This window comes from Neolamprologus multifasciatus, chromosome 9, assembly GCF_963576455.1.
Source record: "Neolamprologus multifasciatus chromosome 9, fNeoMul1.2, whole genome shotgun sequence".
Taxonomy (NCBI): domain Eukaryota; kingdom Metazoa; phylum Chordata; class Actinopteri; order Cichliformes; family Cichlidae; genus Neolamprologus; species Neolamprologus multifasciatus.
This window is the reverse complement of record NC_140447.1, coordinates 6,274,387-6,295,919: the sequence shown is the minus strand read 5'-3', so window position 1 is coordinate 6,295,919 and position 21,533 is coordinate 6,274,387. Positions and strand designations below refer to the sequence as shown.

The 21,533-nt window shown below is 43.6% G+C and overlaps 2 protein-coding genes across 2 annotated transcripts in view; both read right to left on the bottom strand.

Annotated features, from left to right (window-relative positions):
• Nucleotides 1–21,533, bottom strand: part of LOC146510912 (protein NLRC3-like) — a 216,068-nt gene that overhangs the window by 141,510 nt on the left and 53,025 nt on the right. The gene's annotated exons all lie outside the window — the stretch shown is intronic.
• The window catches only part of LOC146510916 (stonustoxin subunit alpha-like), a 179,347-nt gene that overhangs the window by 153,768 nt on the left and 4,046 nt on the right, over nt 1–21,533 (bottom strand). The window lies entirely within an intron of this gene.

Here is a 21,533-nt window from a genome sequence, read left to right as displayed (position 1 = left end):
ATATTCCGGAATACGGAGACTCAGCAGACACACAGACACGTCAGCCAAAGTCTGAAGCACAAACAGGAAGCCTAGTTATATTTATAGACTGCATTTACACGTCACACACACTATAAGTTTTGACCAAAGACTCTTGTTAGTTTCACTTTCTGCCTGGAGTTACCGCGCTCTGCAAAAGCATGCAGTTTCCTGTCAGTACTTTTTGGCACAGACTGTACTTAGAGTTAGGCCTCTCTTATATAAAACAATATAATCAGCAAATACGCATTCAGATTATATATTCAAACCCCAACACAATGCTCCGAGGTGAACCAGGCTTTGGTGCACAAGGGTCTGCGTACAGCCTGTGTGCCACCAAAGCGTGGCGTATACCTCCTTGGGTCCTTACCAGAATGCTCTATGTCTCTCCTGGACTGGGGAAGGGTGCCCGCGATGTGGAACACCTGCCCCATCTCCATCAGCATTTCCAGCACTCCTGCCCCGGCGTCTGTGCCACCCACCGTGGCTCGAGTGCAGCACCAGCCCCTTCCAGGCCCTGAGAAGATAGGATGGACAGAAATGGGTTAGTTGGATGTGGGGTGGGGCTTGAGTGGGAACCCATCGTCTCAGTGGTGGCTGTTAAAAGTCCGCTTGTTCACTGTAACTGTTTTAGACTATGTTACCCATGATGCACCTCGGTATCTGTACTTCCGGTTGGGAACGTGTTCAGCGCAGTTCTGCACAGATGAGAGGTGTGTCGGAGGAGTAACGTATTTACTTGCATTCCTGTGTGAGTTAATACTGTGTGCGTGCTTACCATGCGAGTATTGTAAGATGAGAGTGATGCCTGTTTGACTTTATCTGTGTAATTTGCTACGTAAGAAGCTAGTCCCGTTGCTATCGCTAAGATGCGTTTTTTTGGCCTACTACAGGCAGCCTTGTGTTCAGCCCATATTTCATTTCATATACGACTTACTGTCAAGCATTGTGGTTGTAGGTGGATGTAACTATTTACTATGTTTATTCTCTGAATCGTTGTAATCTGCAGAGGTCTGGTTTGCCAATTTATATACGAGCCAGAAATTCATTTATGGTCTTAGGGTGCCATCTAGTGGTCATGAGGCTATGGCAGATTGTATAACATTACGCTGGAAACCCACAGTACTGTATAAGGGGTACACTGCTATCCATAGCGGTTAATACAAATGCTTGTTCTTTCTGTTTACAGATGACCACACACACACCCATATACACACTCACACCCCCTTTACCTGCATGTGAATACTGTAATGCAATCGCCTCCCTACCAACGCTATACATCCTGTTGATGTCATCTGCCACCTCCTTATTAAAGTGATTTGAACTACATCACTGTGGAGTCCCATTCCTTCTGACTGAGGAAGACTCAGTTGAAGCGTGATCGGCAATCAGTGCAAACATATCTTACAGTGGCACTGAGGCTTGTGTGCATGGGGATGTTCACAAGGCTGTCTCACCATTTCAGGCCCCTCTGCTCTGGCCGCCAGGTGATCCTCTGCTAGGGTAACCACCATTTTCTTTTTTTTTCTTTTTTTTTTTTTTTTTTCGCCTGTCCCATTTGGTTCTTTAGCCGTCAGAATTGTTGTCTGAAGACCAACAAGGATACCCAATGGATTTATTTTGCCAAATGGATCATCATGGCATTGCCGTATTGGTCCATTTGATCGACCTTTGTTTTTATTATTTATTTTATTTTCAGTTGTTACAGACGGGACAGACATGAGTGAGGGATAGGAAAGGGAGAAAGAAAGAGGAAGGAAAAGAAAAACAGAAGGGGAGAGGGACAGTGAGACAGGGGGGAAGAAAAAATATCTCCGGGATCACCTGTTGAGAGAAAAAGAATAGAAAACAAGCAAAAAAAACAAAACAAAGCAACATACTATACACAACACCATCGCATTAATCTAGCTAAGTGTAAACAGCAGTAAATACTAAATATTGAATGTTGTTGTGCAGCACGCAGGACAGACAGCGCACAATGTGCTTTGAAGTAGCAGCCAAGAAAGGTGTGATTTAAGTCTACGAACAGTGAACACCCATGTGCACACCTGTGTGGATCGGCGCGCTTGTATTCAAATGGTTTCCCCATGTAATGGTCTGCTAGAGGATGTAGAGAGCCATAGCCCTGTCCCCCAGGGCATGAAGCAGTATGGAGGAGATCCAGGCCCCAGACATCCAGAGGCCCCAGAGTGCAAGAGCCCAAGGAGGACCACCGGAGGGGCATCCGTGCCACCTTCATGGGAAGGGCTGAGGATCCCCAGACGAGGGGTCACCCAGTAGCCACCGGGCAGAAGCTAGAGGGGGCTGCACCGGCGTGCCCGCCGGCTCCGCCGGCAGCCAGCTGTGCCAGAGTGAACCGAGCCGCAGGCACAGAGGCCGGAGGCCCGAGGGCCCCCCGCGCCCCGGAAGAGGCCTGACCGAGCAGCAGGCGCCAGGCCCCGCCAAGTAGCCACCGGGAGTGAGCTGGCACATGACCTGAGCGCCCAGCCCCGGACACCAAGAACCAACAATGCACCGACCCCTGAGGGCATCAGTCACCGGCAGGGAGTGTGGTGAGGGGAGATAGGCCTCCACACTTTGGAGGGCCTGGGAGTTCCCAGAGAGGTGGAGTCTAAGACCCGACCTGACATATAGACACAGACAAACAGGCACACACAGACACAGACATGCATTCCCACCCTCATGCACACATATACAAACACTCAGCACTCACCCAACGTAGGAATAAACGTAAATGGACATGTACACACAATCACACTCCCCAAACATACTCTATACCCCGGGTCCAGGTATCCTCACCCCCAGAGATGGAAACGGCACCCAGACCCAAGAGATGTTACCCTTCCCTCCGGGGTGGAGGCAAGCAGACCGCCCCAGGCTCCGCAGCAGCAGGGAGGCCAATCGGACAGCCAGCATCTCTTCCCAGCCCCCCCGCACCGATGGCTAGCAGAGAACGGGGGTGTGTTAAGACCCCATACCTCCCTCCTCCCGCTCAAGTGTAGTGTTGCTGCGTGTTGCTCTAAAGTGTATTTAAAACAAGGGAGAGCATGGTGCTGCTGCCAGAGAGCAGCAGGTGTTAGCACGGCCCCTCTATGCCTGTCCCGGTCTACATGGATTTAAAATTGAGAGGTGGGCACCGGCGCCAGAGGTAGGTTTGAATACACAGACCGTCTACTGGACGCCGTTAACGTGCCCACCCTCAAGGCCCTATATATATATATATATATATATATATATATATATATATATATATATATATATATATATATATATATATGTGTGTGTGTGTTATGAGAGTGTAAGTAATGTGGATGTCTAAGTTGTGAGATAAAATTGAGGCACAGGTGGCCAGAAGAGGACGGGGGGGGGGGGGGGGGGAATGTCTCCCCTGCACCCTGGTGACACACCCGCACCCCAAAGCCCTACCTGTGTGGGTGGGTGTGGTGGAGCGGGAAGAGGGAGGCAGCCGGGGATGGGGAGGAAAAGAAGGGAGGGGAGGGTGTCCCTCCCTAGGGCCAGCTCCCCCGCTGACCCCAATATGCACCCCCATCCTCTGGTATCCACCAAGGCAAGGGAGCCCAGGCCCATCCAGACCGGGGCCTACGGCAGCAGCACCGCCAAGCCCCACAGGACCCGGGGCAGCCCACCCCACCCCACCGCAGAGGAAACTGTACCCACCCCAACATTCAATCATCTCCCAGACTACACAAGACACAGACACCCAGGTTAAGTTTATTCTCCACCTCTCCTATGTCTCTCCCCCACCTGCAGAGTGGACTCCTGCAAAGATGGAACAACCTCCCTGCCAGTTCAAGAGTTCCCCGGTTAGGCCGATGCACAAGAGGCCCCCTGCGCCAGGGCTGAGCCCCCGTGCACACACCCGCCCACAACCTCGGCGACACACCGACGAGGACCGAAGCCCCCAAGGCCCAGCCAGAGCCCCAGCACGGAGGCGAAGCACCCCCGAAACCCAAACCCCCACGCCCGCCCCGGATCCACTCAGGGGCAGCCAGGCCACCAGGCCAGTAACCTACGTCCGCCAGCACAGACCATCCTCCAGCCCCGCTGCACGCGGCCACGAGGAGAACAACCTCTGAGAGCGACCAGAGCCACTAACCAGGTTATGAACACAACCCCCGGGTTAAGCCCTCCAGGGATAACGTCTCTAGGGGTCCTCCAGGTGCCCTAAGCCCATCCCAACCTCCACATCAACCACAATAGCCAAGGCGGGACCAAACCACGACCCCCTACCCCCGCTAGGTGATGGAGCTGATCAAAGGAGCCCACCATTAACCAGTAACCACCATTTTCACACTCGTGGCTCTGTGGCAGTGCCCTCACCCTACCATATCCGCAGGCAGCCCCTCCAGGAACTGCTCCAACACAACCTTGCCCAGCATACAGGGCTCTTCCACAGCGTGTCCGGGCTATTCACATTGCCGCGGCATCATGCTTTCAAGCCCAGCCAAACGGCTGCTCCTCCTCTGTCATCCAGCAGACCCAGATGGTGATGGTCCTTCAGGGAGAGACCCAGTCTCAGTAAAATGACCAAACGTCCTGTTTATGAAGGACAAAGATGTACAACTGAACTCTTATAAAGTTATCTTTGCATCGTCCTCTGCAGATAACTTATACTCTGCATATTTACTCATCAAGTCATACAAAGTGAAACTGTCAGTGTCTAAAAGGTCCCATTGTTTGTAGTTTAAACAGGTTCAACAACATTTGAAGGTGGGTGTGTTCTGTGACACTGCCTGGCACTTTGCTGCTTACAAGCTCTGATGGTAGATTAACTTCTGCCATGGTCCAGACTGTCACATGGTTTCTGTGAAGAGCTTTTATTCATGAGAAATAATGCACTTGTATGTCAATCTTTTTAATCATTGTGGATGCATACGATTGTGTGTTTCAGCAATATTGCTTTACCCTCAAAAAGAGTAATTTATCACATACATTCACCTACAGACACCTTTTAAACTTTAAACACCTTTTAAAGGTTGTTGCACTCTACTTATTGCATTATTTATCGTATTTATTTTATTGCTTGTTATTCTGTTTGTTTAAAAAACAAAACAAAATAAAACAAAACACTTATTTATTACTTTTTTTCTTTTTTAATTCTGTATCTTTATTATCTGTGTTATTTTGTTTCTTTTCGCTCCGGGACCGTGTTTAGCCTGCCAAAGTCAAAGCTGACTGGAACAACAGAAATTCTCCATGATAACAGGATTGTTGACAGAACTCTTTGTCCCTCCTTCAACACTTAACTGGGCATGGTGACACTTTCTCTCAGCTGAACACGGGATACACACACACACACGCACGAAACATCTACATTGATACTGATATGCACTATCACCCTCCCCCGAATCAAACACTTCCTCCCATGCTTACCTCCCATTCAATGTGGACAGTGAATCAGCTGGAGGCGCGATAGAAGATTGCAGTGGTCCCAGATCCAGCTGTACCAGCCCGTTCTCACTCCCGAGGCGTAACATGCCAACGTTTTGTCACGTCCCGCAGCGTTCCTGAGGAACGCGAAAGGAGACCTTCGGCGTTCTTATGGTACGCGGCGGGTTATGGCTGAAATCCAGTGCAATGACGCTCCCGCGGGAATAGACGTTCCAGCCCTGTATTCCAGCCCTAAACCTAACCTTATCCCTAGCCCTAACCATAACCTTTTTCCTGACCTTAACCAAGAGTTTAATTATGTTAAATAGCGTGTTTCTAAGCGATTTGAAGAAAAAGAGCGAACATGTGTAGATTGAGTCCATACGGTTCTCATATTTTCTCATTTTTCCGAGGTCGTCATTCAGGAACGTGGTGGGTAGCCGAAAACGTAATATGTTGACGATTTGTCACCTAGCGTAAAATGTTACGCTTTGGGAGTGAGAACGTGTTGGCTGTACACACTGGAATATTCTCCCATGTTGCTTGTCTGTGTTTTATTGTGTTATGGTGTGTTGATATCTGTGCATTCCTGGATTATCATTTTGTGTTACACATTTCAATGTTTTTTTTTCCCTTGCTAGCTAGCCTGACCTATCTCCCCGATGTGATGTTTGTGTATTGTATGTACGGTCTCAAGGTCTGTCATCTCAATTGTGGGCACCTGACAAATAAAGTCTATCTGTCTATTTATCTATCTATCTTTTTCATCCGTTTCTTTGTGTGCCAAGTGCCTGAAGAAGACCCTTGGGGGGTCGAAACATTGCGCATACGGCACACAATTTCTTCGACCTTAATTAATTAGTTAATTGAATAACCCTTGTTTAAAAACAGTTTTTTTTCTTTTCTTTGTTTTTTCATCTTTGTTTCTTTATTTCCATTTTATACATTTATTTCACGCCTGACAAAAGCTCACATGGGAGTTATAATTATTTAGATAACAAAGGTGAACCCAAAACAAAACAAACATAACACGAAAAAAAAAAAATTACGTTACTTGGTTACGTTGAAACGAAGCACACCATTGTTTTTCTTGTGACATTACCAATAAGTTTGATGTGTCACATGGCCCTCTTCCTATTGAAAAAACAAAAGTTGTATCTAGGATGGCAGACTTCTAAATGGCCACCATGGTCACCACCCATCTGGAGGAGTTTGCCCCCTCACGTATATTAATGTGCCACAAACAAGAATTTGATATCACTGGCCATTCCCATGTTATTATGGTGTATCCATATAAATTGCCCACCCTGTACTGTGTTGAAGCCAGTGTCACTTCTTTTCACAGCTAACTTTATGACCTTTCACATCACTCTCTCTGGAACCTGTCGACTTCCGCCTGACCACGAGGAGGGTCCATGTGTTTTTCTAAAGTTTGTTTTTTTTAAGAGTGAATGTAGAGGATTCAGCAGAGACAGACAAGGGACAAGAGAAAACAAATGAGAGATGCAGTGTTTATGGCATAGTTTAATGTTGGGCTCATTATTTGATTATTGTTGAGCTCATAGAGATAAATGAGTGGAGTGGCATTACTTAAGGAAAGTCACCAATTGCAGTAATGTTGAATAACCACATGGGATGATCCATGTCTGGGGCGAATTATGGCAATAATTATGGTTTAATGATTTGAGAAAACTTGCACATGAGACTTGTCTTTGATGCTGAATACTTTATTACTCTTATGATCTACAATTGTTTGCAATGTGATGTTTTATTTCACTTCCAGATCTTGTTTTCCAGGCAATGATGGTTTGTATGCAGGCTCCTGTCAGTGTGTTAAGCAAACTTAATATGCGAAACACACTGACATCTTTTATTGCACGGTTATAGGTCCGGAGTGGTGCTGCTATAGAGGAGGAGACGCACTGATGTTGCCTGGGAAATGTTCTAACTAACCTTTTTCTTTAAGACGGGAATCTGGTTTTGATGAGTTGACTCATGGGAGTGTCCATGCGTCAAGAGGAGGGGTCCAGAATTAACATGAAACTATGTTTTCTATGTCTTATATGATTTTTGCAGTGATTTGTGGGATTAGCAGTTCATTTACAGGTATTAAACCTATACGAGTGGTGCATCCATGTTCAGATGAGGCTTTGATGGCCTATAAGTAAAGTTCACTGAATTAAAGGGGAAATGTGGTTTGATGTTGGTTGACATGTTTTCCAAAAAGAAGTTTTCCTTATTACTGGAAGAAATTATCCTAAAGGTTGGAATCTCCTGAGAAATCTTCAGAGGCCCAGTGAGAAACAAGAACCATTCCAGGCATAGCTGACAGCCCAGGCAGTGGTTGAGGTCAAAGGTCGTGCTGTTTGGGGCCCTATTGGTCATCGTGAGAAGATTCTGGAGCCACAGCAATGACCATAAAGCTGCGCTGTAATGAGAGCTGTGCCACGGGGCTTTCCAGAGGCCAACAAGAGGAGATTGTGGACAACAGACGGGCATCTGAAGGATGAGGGGAGCGTGCCAAGCTCCATTCGACAGCGCAGCGCTCCTGAAATGAGGTGATAGGGATTGGTAGAGGCCATAAACAGGAGTGCTGACGAGGCCTGCAGCTTTGAAGATAGCTGAAAGCCACGTTGACAAACAATAAAACCACCTGGTATGTTTGAATTCCTATTCTACATACATTTGGACTCTGGTCCTATGGACAGTGATAGAAACAACTGGAAGGGACATTTATGACGCCCTGCCGAACTCAAACCACTCTGCAGAAAAGATATGTGATCACCGCAAAGCTGGAATGATTTTGAGAATGTTAATTTCTCTTTTGACCATTGACAATTCATTTGCTTACTTGTTGGATGCAGTTTACCATTGAATGAGATCAATGAGGAATAGGATAACTGCTAATACACTTGTCAACTGTGTACTTCTACGGTAATTTAGGGTGATTAACAGATGCTGAGTATAAAAATCTTTGCAGTGAACCTGTCAGAAATAAGGTGTCCATAACTTTGAAATTTCTAGCATGAATGTCAAACAGGGCGGAACTGTCAGATTTATATTATTAGATTGTCATTTATGCTTAGAAATATTTACTCACACTTAGAGTTTTATAATCATGCTTAGAGTTTTATAATCAATTGCATATTGACAGAGGTTTGATCCTTAGTAGTCTGTAAAGACTCTGAGTGCATTCCAGAGTGTTCTGGCATACACACTTACATCCTAGGGTCATGAGAGAGGTCGCATCTTCTCTTGCCAATATATGGTATAGCACACACACGTATATTTGTTTTAGTATAAGTGCCTTTTATTTAGATGAACTGCTGGACTTCAAGGCCAGCAGGATTAGGGAAGTCGTTCACAGGGTGACATCTTGACCCCCCCCCCCCCCCCCCCACACACACACACACACACACACACATACACATAAACACACACACACACACACACACACATACCTACTAGGGGTGCAACAACACGCGTATCGGTATTGATACGAGCATTGATACAGTGCTTTCGGTTCGGTGGCTGGCCTCTCCCTTAGAGATAGGGTGAGAAGTTCGGCCATCCGGGAGGGGCTCAGAGTAGAGCCGCTGCTCCTCCACATCGAAAGGAGCCAGCTGAGGTGGTTCGGGCATCTGACAAGGATGCCTCCTGGGCGCCTCCTGGGTGAGGTGTTCCGGGCATGTCCCACCGGGAGGAGGCCCCGGGGCAGACCCATGACACGCTGGAGATAATTTATCTCTCGGCTGGCCTGGGAACGCCTTGGTGTTCCCCCGGATAAGCTGGAGGAGGTGGCTGGGGAGAGGGAGGTCTGGGCCTCTTTGCTTAGGCTGCTGCCCCCGCGACCCGGCCTCGGATAAAGCGGATGAAGATGGATGGATGGATGGATTGTTCCGTCTGTCCTGCTCACATCTCCAATGGTTGTACACGTTGTCATTAACGTGGCTTCACTCCACATCAGCCATGCCGCTTTGCTCGCTAAAACACCGGTGTCGGCACATAAGGACGCTGTCATAGCCTGTCAACGACGTTGATTAGCTGCGTTTATACGAATGTGAATCACAATATTGGCTGGAGCAGCCAGTCACCGGTCACTTACTGACTAACACTGCAAAACAGAATCACTTGTTAACGTATTTATTTTAATTTCAATTCAGGTTAGATTTTTTTTTGTGTGTGTGCACAACACAGATTTTCTGTGCGCAGAGACCATACCAGCAGTGTGCGATGGTGCACATGCGCAGCTTAGAGGGAACATTGTTGACCACAAATAAAAGATTGACTGTCCAACTGACTTTACCCTGTATTTGTTGTCATACGTTTCTTTTTTTCAAAGCCGTATTAAAAGGATTTATGAACTCTAGCTCTTCCTGCACGGGATCCTCTTTCTGAGTGTTTGTGTATGTTGTTTGAGGAGCACCCACCAAACTGACTGTTAGTGAATCCTTAGTGATGTGCAAAATTTAACTGGTCTGGTTCACTGTGGTTAGGGTTCATGTGACATTTCTACTGATGACTGGGCAACACTTTTTGCTGATACCTCGATATTTCTTTAGAGGGAAGGAATAGCAGCAACAAAAAACAGGAAACAGTCTTTTTACCACAGGCCTGATCTGCTGATCATGACTGAAAAAAAAGATTATGAAAAAAAGAAAACTCCATTATACTGATGTGTTTCCAGTTTAGTTGCTTTGTGAATCCAAAGATCATAGCTTTCAACAGACTACCAGGTTTTGTCTTAGTGGTTCCTGTCAGGTTTATATTGTTGATTGTCATTTATGCTTAGAAATATTTACTCATATATGCTTAGAGTTTTATAATCAATTGCATATTGATAGAGGTTTGATCCTTAGTAGTCTGTAAAGACTATGTGTGCATTCCAGAGTGTTCTGGCATACACACTCACATCCTAGGGTCATGAGAGATGTCATATCTTCTCTTGCTATTATATGGTATGGCAAACACATATATCTGTTTTACTATAAGTGCCTTTTGTTTAGATGAACTGCTGGACTTCCAGACCAGCAGGATTAGGGAAGTCGTTCACAGGGTCACATCTTGTTTCAGTTTTAGACTTACTCACATGTGATAGCGACTCTTCAAAGGAATGTTTTCAGCTGACGGAAGTCAGCTGATAAATGTTCATGTGAAACAGGAATCAGATGCAGGGGCTCAGTTGTCAGACTCCTTCAACCTTCTCCAACGTGAACCTCTCCTGAAATCCACAAGAGGTCCAAACAGGCCTCACAATGTGCCCCACATCCATCTTTTATTTCCAGTTTATGTTTTGGGCTCCTCCAGCACGTTGTGGGCTTCTTGCTTCCTGGAAATGACAGAAGTAACAAGGAGGAAGGGGAGAGAAGACTTTTTTTGCTAGGCCCCCATTTGTTTTACAAGCAAATCTTACTATCTGCAGTTTTTACACGCTTACATATATACACGCAGTTACTTTCCCTCCATTTAGAAAGGCAGAGGCATCATGGTGTAGGCACAAATAATTTGTGTGGCATCAAATTTGATGCAGAACACCTGATTGTTCTGTAAATAGTTTGTGTAACACCTGTAACATTCAGCAGTCATCTCATTGTTCTGACACACACAGCAAAAATATTGACTACACTACACACTAACTACACAAGACAACACACTAACTTTAGACTCCAAACATGCTAAACAGGGCAATTCTCACATCTCAAAACACCACCGTCCCTCCTAAAACTTCCCCCCTTCCTAAATAACTGAATTCCATGTTGCCATATCATTTCATCATCATTCTCATCGGTTGACATGTTACAGTTTTCCATCAATAGGAAAGGGGGGGGGGTGATTTTGCTCACAGGCTTTCGAGCGTTTTCCTTATAAAACGCAGTTTTTACCGTTTCTGCCCGCAGTAAATATAAACAACGACAGTATTCAGGAAGAAAACCAAACATTGCAGATATTTTTATCATAACTCTGGTTTTACGTGGCCGATCAACACAATTTAAAAACTGGTATAAAGTCCACACTTTTTCCGTCAATTGTTCCATCTGATCGCGGATACAAGCGGCGGAAATGAGCTTCCTCCGAAGGGTGGCTGGCCTCTCCCTTAGAGATAGGGTGAGAAGTTCGGCCATCCGGGAGGGGCTCAGAGTAGAGCCGCTGCTCCTCCACATCGAAAGGAGCCAGCTGAGGTGGTTCGGGCATCTGACAAGGATGCCTCCTGGGCGCCTCCTGGGTGAGGTGTTCCAGGCATGTCCCACCGGGAGGAGGCCCCGGGGCAGACCCATGACACGCTGGAGATAATTTATCTCTCGGCTGGCCTGGGAACGCCTTGGTGTTCCCCCGGATAAGCTGGAGGAGGTGGCTGGGGAGAGGGAGGTCTGGGCCTCTTTGCTTAGGCTGCTGCCCCCGCGACCCGGCCTCGGATAAAGCGGATGAAGATGGATGGATGGATGGATTGTTCCGTCTGTCCTGCTCACATCTCCAATGGTTGTACACGTTGTCATTAACGTGGCTTCACTCCACATCAGCCATGCCGCTTTGCTCGCTAAAACACCGGTGTCGGCACATAAGGACGCTGTCATAGCCTGTCAACGACGTTGATTAGCTGCGTTTATACGAATGTGAATCACAATATTGGCTGGAGCAGCCAGTCACCGGTCACTTACTGACTAACACTGCAAAACAGAATCACTTGTTAACGTATTTATTTTAATTTCAATTCAGGTTAGATTTTTTTGTGTGTGTGTGCACAACACAGATTTTCTGTGCGCAGAGACCATACCAGCAGTGTGCGATGGTGCACATGCGCAGCTTAGAGGGAACATTGTTGACCACAAATAAAAGATTGACTGTCCAACTGACTTTACCCTGTATTTGTTGTCATACGTTTCTTTTTTTCAAAGCCGTATTAAAAGGATTTATGAACTCTAGCTCTTCCTGCACGGGATCCTCTTTCTGAGTGTTTGTGTATGTTGTTTGAGGAGCACCCACCAAACTGACTGTTAGTGAATCCTTAGTGATGTGCAAAATTTAACTGGTCTGGTTCACTGTGGTTAGGGTTCATGTGACATTTCTACTGATGACTGGGCAACACTTTTTGCTGATACCTCGATATTTCTTTAGAGGGAAGGAATAGCAGCAACAAAAAACAGGAAACAGTCTTTTTACCACAGGCCTGATCTGCTGATCATGACTGAAAAAAAAGATTATGAAAAAAAGAAAACTCCATTATACTGATGTGTTTCCAGTTTAGTTGCTTTGTGAATCCAAAGATCATAGCTTTCAACAGACTACCAGGTTTTGTCTTAGTGGTTCCTGTCAGGTTTATATTGTTGATTGTCATTTATGCTTAGAAATATTTACTCATATATGCTTAGAGTTTTATAATCAATTGCATATTGATAGAGGTTTGATCCTTAGTAGTCTGTAAAGACTATGTGTGCATTCCAGAGTGTTCTGGCATACACACTCACATCCTAGGGTCATGAGAGATGTCATATCTTCTCTTGCTATTATATGGTATGGCAAACACATATATCTGTTTTACTATAAGTGCCTTTTGTTTAGATGAACTGCTGGACATCCAGACCAGCAGGATTAGGGAAGTCGTTCACAGGGTCACATCTTGTTTCAGTTTTAGACTTACTCACATGTGATAGCGACTCTTCAAAGGAATGTTTTCAGCTGACGGAAGTCAGCTGATAAATGTTCATGTGAAACAGGAATCAGATGCAGGGGCTCAGTTGTCAGACTCCTTCAACCTTCTCCAACGTGAACCTCTCCTGAAATCCACAAGAGGTCCAAACAGGCCTCACAATGTGCCCCACATCCATCTTTTATTTCCAGTTTATGTTTTGGGCTCCTCCAGCACGTTGTGGGCTTCTTGCTTCCTGGAAATGACAGAAGTAACAAGGAGGAAGGGGAGAGAAGAGCAGTTGTGAGCAAAAAGAATTAGGAAAATGAGAAAACACTTTGATTTCTGGGCTCAGAGTGAGATTTACACACTTTAATGCTCATTAGTAGTGGCTGTAGCAGGGAGACCACTACTTCTATTATCTCTGTATGAATGTACTTCTTAAATGAAGGCAAGTGTTTGTCCTTTTTTGTTCCGCAGGTACAGTATGCGATCACTGGGGGAAGACAAAAAGCTGACGTACTTCCAAGAGGGAGCTGCAGTGAGGACACAGCCAGGTCACTGAGGTCAGAGGTCAGAATCTGAAACAGCTCAGGTTTATATTTTAGGGGTTATAAAAAATCAAAATGTATTCATAAAGAAACCTTTAAGTAATAGTCATAATTATGATTATTATAAGAAATATCAAACATTTAGGTGGATTTTCTGTTACACATATTGTGTTGGCCCTACAATAAACTGGCAGCCTGTCCTGTCTTTGTCCTGTATCAGCTGGGATAGGCTTCATCCTCCCGCAACCCTGAATTGGATACATTGTATTCCAATTATGTAATCTCATCATTTACAAACTCAAGGTATCTAATCAAAATGTAAGTAATAATGACTGGGAAAGCAGAAATAAGTGTGACATGAATGTAAATGTGTTAGCTGACATAGAGGACAGCTACATGCAGTCTGAAAAACCTTTTGCAGGTATATCAGCACAAGACATTCTTACATAGAAGAGACTGTTAAAGTCTCTAACTCAATGAAGCATTATTGGTCCAGTTTGTTTGGATATATATAGTAAGCTGATGTATGTGCATTTATTGACACATTTTCTTAAGTGCTTATCCAGTTCAGGATCACAGTGGAGCTGCAGCTGGATATGTTCAGTAAATAAACCTTGCAAAAGTAAACAATAAACCTGCATCCATGTACGTTGTTGTCCACAGGATGAGAAAATCAAACTGGAAGACTGTGGAACATGTTAATAAATGTTTGTGTTTATCCCTGTGTCTTTCACAGGAGGCGCTGGAAGGTTTCCCTAATAGTTCCTGGTGAATCAAAGCAGAACCATAAAGGTTGCTGGACTGCATGATGGCCTTACCCCTGAGCAGTCATCCTGTTAAAGGAGGAACCAGTTAGAAGCTCTTTTCAAAGTAGCTGAGCAGATTTCATCTCAAGTAAGCGATTAACTGTTTGTTCGTTTGTTCTGCCACTTAAAGAGCATTTAAGGACGTCTTTTGAGTGTCCAGTTGAATTAATTCTGTAGTATTATGTTGTAAAAGAGAAGGAATATTGAAAAAAAAGATCAACATTGTGATATTATTTCTTCCAAACTGTCCAGAAACATGCTTGTCATACTCTCACAGCAAAGGATCAGACTCACTGTGCATGACGGCTCAGGCCAATGATGTCTGTTAGATTGTCAGTTGTTTAGTGTGCTTCTGTACAGTTAGGGTCACCGTCTCTATGTCAGTATAATTAATATGCGGAAAACACTAAAAGTTGATTGTCTTCCAATATTCTAACATAATTAGAAAAATTAGACTTTGTAAGTACATATTATTAGTCCTAATGCCAGTATGATTCTTCATAACTCCTGCTTTGAAATACTGAACTTTAAAATTTACCCGATGGAAGATAATTTACAGTGGCAGTCTGTCAGGATAATTCTGACTATAAGATCACTGTATTAATCTGAATCCTTCTGAAATGTGCTGTGAATGAATGCTGATGCAACTCACTGTGGGAAAGCTGTTAATAAAATGAATCTGTGACACATGCAACACATTCACAGAGGAAGAGGACACAAAGGGAGGATAAATCACAGTAAAATGTAAAGCACATATTTTCTTTGTCTAACCTCTGCAGAGCCTCTGCCAAGAAAAACATATCTGTAAGCATAAAACAAATATACATTCCATAACACGTCACTGGACAAACCTCGGTCAGTTGATTTCCTCTGTGCAGTGCAGACGAGCATCAGTCAGCAAGTCAAGGTGGTGAGATGGACTGGTGTCCTTTGTGACTCTGCTGGTTCTTCTGAGGAAACACCACCGTCTTTCCACACCGTCACCATCTGTGAGCACAAACTGCTGCTCTGCTCTGCCAGCATGTAGGAAATCACATATCACACACACAGGGGTGAAGAAACTCAGCTCAACTTTGGATACTTTAGATCTAAACAAGTAGCTCTTAGTTTCAACAATCAGTGAACAGACAAACAATGATACCATACTGATTCTGTATGAATACAATATGGTATTTTCAATACAGGTGTCAAATTAATTTATTAAAACTAATACAGATATATGTATATATATATTTTTTGATAAATTAGTTTGCTAAGAATATATATATATTATTTTCATTTAACAATTGCAACTGAAAGAAATTAAATATTGAACAAAATATATTGTCACATTCTGAGTATGCTCAGCATGCTGACAGACTTGAAGTTGCTACAGATTTTAAGAAGTGATCATTTTATATTTCATCCGTTTAATCAAACATTTGATGCCTCAGCTGTCTCAGTCCTATAGCGTTCTGCAACTACAACTAACCTGAGGCGGCTTGGATTTGGCTGCAGGTGCCCCTGTACATCCTTCTCAACATGTGGGTACCATTTAATCACACTTCTTCCTCAGCTTTGCTTCATCACAAGACCAAAGGTGGCATCCTGTGTCACAGTCTTATCATCATCCAGAAGAAACATTTGAAGAAACATCATGGAGAAGAAACATTTACGCGCCTCCTGGTTTTGTTTTCTGATCCTGCAAAAAGACTGAGGACAACAAAGCCCAGAGAACACGAGATACACAACATCCAACATTCAGACTAAACAGCCTCCATAAATGAAGAGTAAGTAAGTAAGTAAGTAAACTTTATTTATTAAGCGCTTTTCGCAGACAGACAATCACAAAGCGCTGTACACAAATATTAAAATAAACAGTAAAATCAATAAACATTATACACAATGTAAAAGATCAAATGTAAATAATGTAAAAATATAAAATATGTAGATCAACAAAAGGCTTGTTTGAACAGAAGAGTTTTTAACTGTTTTTTGAAAGAATCCACAGAGTCAAGCAAACGTAATTGTAGTGGCAAACTGTTCTACAGCCTTGGTGCAACAGACTGAAAGGCTCTGTCCCCTTTTGTCTTCAGTCGTGTACGGGGAACAACTAAGAAACTCTGAGTCTGTGAGCGGAGATGACGAGCAGCAGTGTATTTTATAAGAAGCTTGGATAAGTAATCTGGAGCCTGGCCATTTAGTGCTCTGTATGTTAAAACAAGAATTTTAAAGTGAATTCTAAACTCTATTGGGAGCCAATGTAAAGAATATAAGATAGGAGTAATGTGAACACGCTTGGTAGAGCGAGTCAGTAATCTGGCTGCTGCGTTTTGTATGGCTTGGAGGCGAGAAAGAGATTTATCCAAGCTAGTAAACAGGGAATTACAGTAGTCTAAGCGTGATGACACAAAAGCATGAATGAGTTTTTCCAATTCAGCTGAGGAAACCATATGTCGTAGTTTAGATATGTTTCTTAAATGATAGAAACAGGAACGGGACAAAGATTTTACATGAGAGTCAAGGCCCAGAGAAGAGTCAAATATTACACCGAGATTTCGAATATTTGACTTGACAGATGGACAGAAAGAGGCAAGAACCTGACTGATTTTAGAATGTAGCTCAGGAGGAGCTATGATCATGGTCTCGGTCTTGTTAGTATTTAGAACGAGGTAGTTGCTTGAAAGCCAATCAGAAACCTGGGTTAAGCACTGGACTAGGGTGGACAGCCTATCCAGCTGATGAGGCTTAAAGGACACATGGAGCTGAATGTCATCAGCATAAAAATGATAAGACAGGTCGCTAAAAGATTGAATGATACCAGCTAAAGGAAGCATATAAAAAGAAAATAGTAATGGACCTAAAAGAGGCACCAGGTTGGTTCAGTTATAGTAGATATAAGCATACTTCACATTACTGGGTATGAATAATAATGAGGAGGCAAACTTTAAAGATGCAGAGCACGATGTCCCATCATCAGACTGCAAACAAACATCCACCAGGCTTCTTTGTTGGCAGAGGTGATGATTCTCCCATCAGGGATCAGTAGCGTGTATTAACCTGTGGTATAAGCAGCAGTCACTGAAATATTACTGTTTCAGATAAGAAATCTAGCACATAAAATCCAGGGTGGGAGGGATCTCTGCAAACTGACTTACCTCTGCGAGTGTGAAGCTCAACAAAAATCTGACTCTCCAGTCAGAGACAAACAAAAAACTCCAGCTGGGAGATAGAAAACGCTGTCTGGGTCTTGCTGGATGTTGCTGGTCAGAGTCCCACATTAGCAGAGTGCTTCCTGGTCCCACTGACCCATGTGGACAGCGACTGTGGAGAACTGTTCTGGAAAACAGAAAAGAGAATTAAAATAACAAAAAGCTAAACAGGATTTCCACAAAGACTCTCTTGGAATCAGCAATCAGAAAATCATTGGTTCATATTACAATTAAATATGAACAGATTCCTTAAATGTACGCAGTTCAGATCTGATTTAATTTAATTTCCTTCACACAGCACATTTGTCGTGGAATTGTTTAAATAACGTCTGCAACACAGAAAGAGCTGTGATCAAGCTATTTATTACTGCGCACAGGAGAGCCAACACACATCAAACATCACAGTTCAGTCATGTCAGCTCTGCCACAGAAGTCGTGCTCCCACTCTTTTATGCATTCCAAGGAAGAGGGAGGAAGTTACAAACTGATCCCACCACACTTCACGTCTCTCGCTATGAAACCGGATCAATGGTTATGCTGTTTTGTGCCCTTGGCCTTATCAGCACCTGTAAAGGGATTTCTCAAACTGCTGAAGTAAGTTCATCTAGTTTTAGAAACTTTCACTGAACAATCTATAACAGTGTCACAACTAAGCATATGCATAAGCACTTAAATACTTTAAATGAGAATAACAGAAAATTTCTTTTACAGAGGCTAGAGCCTGTCCCAGTAGTCATAGGTAGAGCACACCTGGACAGGTCACCAGTCTGTCAGAGGACTAACACAGAGACAGACATCAGAGTAACAAATCTATTTAAAATTAATGTAAGCTTGCTGCAGCTGTATGTATGAACATGTGTTTCTGTGCTCACAGTCCACCTCTCAGGAACCTGCAGTTCATTTTAAGTCTACTTTAAACAGACCTCACAAAAGGCTGATGTGGCTGGATCAGTAGTCTGATTTAAGTACGATACCTTTGGCCAGGGATTAATCTGGTGCATCGCTTCACTGCAGTCTTACGTATTTTCCCCACACCTGAATTAAAAAAATACTGATATATACAAATAACAGCTTCAGCTGATGCAGCCTGACTCAATCCTAAATGTTCAGCACACACAGAGACACACAGAGGTACTGTTTAAAGTTTAGTGTTAACCTGAGTCACTGATCATTTACAGTATTACAGAGTCTGGTAGTCTTTGCATGATGTCCACGTCACTGTAAGTTTCTAGCAGACTCTCAGGTGTGACAGGTGAGCCAGCAGGAAAGAGTAATAATAACCTGCATCCTGAGGTTTGTCATGCAGGATTAAAGGAGGCTTTGTTCACACAGCTAGGATTGTATTTTACACTGACCCTGGGTCAGTATAAGTATCATACAGTTTAAACGAAGCACTGAAACTTGCACATATTTATTACAGATGCACTGAAGCTAATCGAGATATTTGCTGTCAATCTGTGGCTGCGATTAAACACTTTACTGGAAACTTTATTAACTAGTAACTTCATCAGTCATGACAGAAGCTAATATTTCTGTGCTAACATCGTTTAAACAGTAACAGCTTTACTACAATATAAGCTAACGTTTACACCGTAACTTTAAGCTAGCACCATAAAGACGGTAAAATACGTAATAATATCTACAAATGCATCTTAAAGCTGTTATATTAGCACTCGGTGTATTACTAACATAACCACATTAACATTACTGACACTCGCTGACTTTTAATAGTCATTCTATACACGCTGTCCGTTTAAACGGTCTTACCTGTAAACACTGCTGTATCCACCGGATTCCAGCCAGAGTGGATTCTGGAGTCTTCCCACGCTCCTGTTAGTGATCCTCCATCTGGATGGATGAGAACAACCTTCTGAACAATCTAGCAGGAGATGGCCCATATCTATGGGACTGATTTGTGCTAATAACACCCATTGTATGGACTGATAACAGCCGAAGCGGGTGAATAAAGTCACCCAGTCGCTAGCTGTGCCATTACCCAGCATACACCACTCCCTCCATAAATGCAATAAACGATACAAAAGTATAACCTATAATTAATTTATCTGCTGTTTCTCAGGTAGTTGTTTACATTATATAATTTATTGTGCTCAGTATACGTCACTACAATGTGATTTCGGAAATATATAAATATACGGACAACAGGCTCTTCCGCGGCAATCTCTTGTCGTCAATAAGCAACGTTAAGGGAGCTCTATAGTATTCAATGAGAGGACCCTGCACGTCGATAAGTGAAGCAGAGGGAGTCTGACCATGCGTCACACATTTGACGAGTTGGGAGTGAGAACGTGTTGTCAAACCATAAATCGACCAGTTGGATGGAAGCTTCAGTTCATCACGAGGCTTCATCTCACCAACACTACTCACCAAGTCCCATTCAGTTATGTTCTTATTATAGTTATAATAAGAGTCTGAACACATATTTTACCCATTTCACCTGAATTAACATGAAAACACAGTGAATCAGCACGTTTTTTAACCTTTAACATGTTTTTAAACACAAAAGAAATACTATACCATGAATTACATCATTGTTGATGTTTTTTAATTAGTTTTTTTAACCATTATGATCTATTTATTGATTATTTATCACCTGTAATATACTTCTTATGACTGTTTTTACTAACAGGCTTTTATTTATTGACAGCTATGTTTACCAGGGTTACATAGAGCTGCTCAAAGCTCATTCCTGTCTGCAGAGCTCATAGTGCAGGAGGCAAGCTCGTCCACCAGAGGGCGCTGTTACACAGGCACACACTCACATTTAAACATTCAAACATTTAACAGTAAAGTGTGAGCGACAGAGACGGACTTTAAACTAGAACCTGAACATGAAAACAGAAACACTGTGATCACAAACACTGATGACACACTGTGGATGTGACGTCACAGTGGGCAGTTACACACTCTTTAACACACACCTCTCTAATTTCACCTGAACTCACACTTTAATAAATTCACCTGCTGATCTTTATTCACACACAAACACCTGTTTACTGATCAGTGTTGGTGTCATTACTCCAAAAAAGCCATCTAGAATCAATCATTTACTGACAGCATGTCTGATGTAAATAAGTGCAGATTATGTATGAAGTATAACTGCACACAGTAACTGTATTACAATAAGGGCTTAACAGCGCCCTCTGCTGGAGTGTTTCAGTACTGCGTTAACTAGAATACACCACCTCCTCCTCCTCCTCACACCACCTGCTACAGCTCTACTCTTCTATGACTACAGTCATCCACAGCACTGATGTGAGGTCACATGGTTCATATGTAAGGAGCACAGAGACGTCCTAGCAGCTGACCTCAGGTCAGTTTAATGACTGTGAGCAGCAGCTGTGTTATTGTCACTGTGACAGGGAGACACTCTCAGACACAGCGCTCATGTCAGCTTGTTCTCATGCAGGAGGATCAGGAGCTCCATGTTTGTCTTTCTGTTTGAATCATGATGTGTTTGTGCCATCAGAGTCTGTCATGAGTACTCAGGGTTTCACAGCAGCTCTTCTGAATGCTGACGAGGACTCCAACCTCATGTTTCACCTCTCTGAGCTTCTGATGTCTGTGAACACTCGTGTTTCTTCTCTGGGCTCATCTGGACAAAAACACCTTTCTGTGTTTGGCTCCAGCCTCATTCTGACTGACAGGAAGTGTGTTATCCATGAGCTGCACTTCTGTGAGGAAGTTTCCTGCTGTGTTTCCTGTCTGTGGACAAACACGAGTGTTTCAGCTGAGGACTTGGTTCCTTCCACCTGTCCATACAGGACATCATGCTGTCTTTTCTCTTTAAATGCAGCTCCAGGTCCTTCCACGTGCTGCTCTGTATTTGTCCAGTTTGTAGTGTGTCCTGGGAAACGTAGCACACATGGTGTTCTTCTGCTGTTTTCTCCTTTCACTGAGTGTGAAACACTGACGCTGTGCTGTTGTTCACAGA